Consider the following 3,243-nt stretch of genomic DNA (forward strand, 5'->3'; position numbering starts at 1 on the left):
ATGGAGCTATGGAGCCACCAGCCAGCACCCTCCGTGGCTGGATCAATGGAAGTGTTTTAGGTACCAGGCAGCCAAAGGGCCGAGGCCTCACGCTCGACCACGCCGGCGCAGAGTTCCAGCCGCTCGGATAAGCTCTGTCACTCACCCGCCGCGCAGCCACCGGTAACGGGGAAATGTCGCCGCCTTGTGGACACGCCGTTGTAAATGAATGGGCTTTCGCACTTAGTGCAATTTTAGCCAACTCTCTGACTGGAGCTATGGAAGTATGGAGCTATGGAGCCACCAGCCACCCAGGCTGGAGCTATGGAGCTATGGAGCTCTGGTGCTATGGAGCTATGGAGCTCTGGTGCTATGGAGCTATGGAGCTCTGGTGCTATGGAGCTATGGAGCTCTGGTGCTATGGAGCTATGGAGCTCTGGTGCTATGGAGCTATGGAGCTCTGGTGCTATGGAGCTATGGAGCTCTGGTGCTATGGAGCTATGGAGCTCTGGTGCTATGGAGCTATGGAGCTCTGGTGCTATGGAGCTATGGAGCTCTGGTGCTATGGAGCTATGGAGCTCTGGTGCTATGGAGCTATGGAGCTATGGAGCTCTGGTGCTATGGAGCTATGGAGCTCTGGTGCTATGGAGCTATGGAGCTCTGGTGCTATGGAGCTATGGAGCTCTGGTGCTATGGAGCTCTGGTGCTATGGAGCTATGGAGCTCTGGTGCTATGGAGCTCTGGAGCTCTGGAGGTATGGAGCTATGGAGCTATGGAGCCACCAGCCAGCACCCTCCGTGGCTGGATCAATGGAAGTGTTTTAGGTACCAGGCAGCCAAAGGGCCGAGGCCTCACGCTCGACCACGCCGGCGCAGAGTTCCAGCCGCTCGGATAAGCTCTGTCACTCACCCGCCGCGCAGCCACCGGTAACGGGGAAATGTCGCCGCCTTGTGGACACGCCGTTGTAAATGAATGGGCTTTCGCACTTAGTGCAATTTTAGCACACTCTCTGACTGGAGCTATGGAAGTATGGAGCTATGGAGCCACCAGCCACCCAGGCTGGAGCTATGGAGCTATGGAGCTCTGGTGCTATGGAGCTATGGAGCTCTGGTGCTATGGAGCTATGGAGCTCTGGTGCTATGGAGCTATGGAGCTCTGGTGCTATGGAGCTATGGAGCTCTGGTGCTATGGAGCTATGGAGCTCTGGTGCTATGGAGCTATGGAGCTCTGGTGCTATGGAGCTATGGAGCTCTGGTGCTATGGAGCTATGGAGCTCTGGTGCTATGGAGCTATGGAGCTCTGGTGCTATGGAGCTATGGAGCTCTGGTGCTATGGAGCTATGGAGCTATGGAGCCCTGGAGCCCTGGAGCTATGGAGCCCTGGAGCTATGGAGCTATGGAGCCCTGGAGCTATGGAGCTATGGAGCTATGGAGCTCTGGTGCTATGGAGCTATGGAGCTCTGGTGCTATGGAGCTATGGAGCTCTGGTGCTATGGAGCTATGGAGCTCTGGTGCTATGGAGCTATGGAGCTCTGGTGCTATGGAGCTCTGGTGCTATGGAGCTATGGAGCTCTGGTGCTATGGAGCTCTGGAGCTCTGGAGCTCTGGTGCTATGGAGCTATGGAGCTCTGGTGCTATGGAGCTCTGGAGCTCTGGAGGTATGGAGCTATGGAGCCACCAGCCAGCACCCTCCGTGGCTGGATCAATGGAAGTGTTTTAGGTACCAGGCAGCCAAAGGGCCGAGGCCTCACGCTCGACCACGCCGGCGCAGAGTTCCAGCCGCTCGGATAAGCTCTGTCACTCACCCGCCGCGCAGCCACCGGTAACGGGGAAATGTCGCCGCCTTGTGGACACGCCGTTGTAAATGAATGGGCTTTCGCACTTAGTGCAATTTTAGCCAACTCTCTGACTGGAGCTATGGAAGTATGGAGCTATGGAGCCACCAGCCACCCAGGCTGGAGCTATGGAGCTATGGAGCTCTGGTGCTATGGAGCTATGGAGCTCTGGTGCTATGGAGCTATGGAGCTCTGGTGCTATGGAGCTATGGAGCTCTGGTGCTATGGAGCTATGGAGCTCTGGTGCTATGGAGCTATGGAGCTCTGGTGCTATGGAGCTATGGAGCTCTGGTGCTATGGAGCTCTGGAGCTCTGGTGCTATGGAGCTATGGAGCTCTGGTGCTATGGAGCTATGGAGCTCTGGTGCTATGGAGCTATGGAGCTATGGAGCTCTGGTGCTATGGAGCTATGGAGCTCTGGTGCTATGGAGCTATGGAGCTCTGGTGCTATGGAGCTATGGAGCTCTGGTGCTATGGAGCTCTGGTGCTATGGAGCTATGGAGCTCTGGTGCTATGGAGCTCTGGAGCTCTGGAGGTATGGAGCTATGGAGCTCTGGTGCTATGGAGCTATGGAGCTATGGAGCCACCAGCCAGCACCCTCCGTGGCTGGATCAATGGAAGTGTTTTAGGTACCAGGCAGCCAAAGGGCCGGGGCCTCACGCTCGACCACGCCGGCGCAGAGTTCCAGCCGCTCGGATAAGCTCTGTCACTCACCCGCCGCGCAGCCACCGGTAACGGGGAAATGTCGCCGCCTTGTGGACACGCCGTTGTAAATGAATGGGCTTTCGCACTTAGTGCAATTTTCGCCAACTCTCTGACTGGAGCTATGGAAGTATGGAGCTATGGAGCCACCAGCCACCCAGGCTGGAGCTATGGAGCTCTGGAGCTATGGAGCTCTGGTGCTATGGAAGTATGGAGCTATGGAGCTATGGAAGTATGGCGCTATGGAGCTATGGAGCTCTGGAAGTATGGAGCTATGGAGCTCTGGAGGTATGGAGCTATGGAGCCCTGGAGCCCTGGAGCTATGGAGCCCTGGAGCTATGGAGCTATGGAGCCCTGGAGCTATGGAGCCCTGGAGCTATGGAGCTATGGAGCTCTGGTGCTATGGAGCTATGGAGCTCTGGTGCTATGGAGCTATGGAGCTCTGGTGCTATGGAGCTATGGAGCTCTGGTGCTATGGAGCTATGGAGCTCTGGTGCTATGGAGCTATGGAGCTCTGGTGCTATGGAGCTATGGAGCTCTGGTGCTATGGAGCTATGGAGCTCTGGTGCTATGGAGCTATGGAGCTCTGGTGCTATGGAGCTATGGAGCTCTGGTGCTATGGAGCTATGGAGCTCTGGTGCTATGGAGCTATGGAGCTATGGAGCCACCAGCCAGCACCCTCCGTGGCTGGATCAATGGAAGTGTTTTAGGTACCAGGCAGCCAAAGGG

Source organism: Syngnathus leptorhynchus, unplaced genomic scaffold (genome assembly GCF_054491065.1).
Source record: "Syngnathus leptorhynchus isolate UIUO unplaced genomic scaffold, UIUO_Slep HiC_scaffold_216, whole genome shotgun sequence".
In the NCBI taxonomy this organism is placed as follows: Eukaryota; Metazoa; Chordata; class Actinopteri; order Syngnathiformes; family Syngnathidae; genus Syngnathus; species Syngnathus leptorhynchus.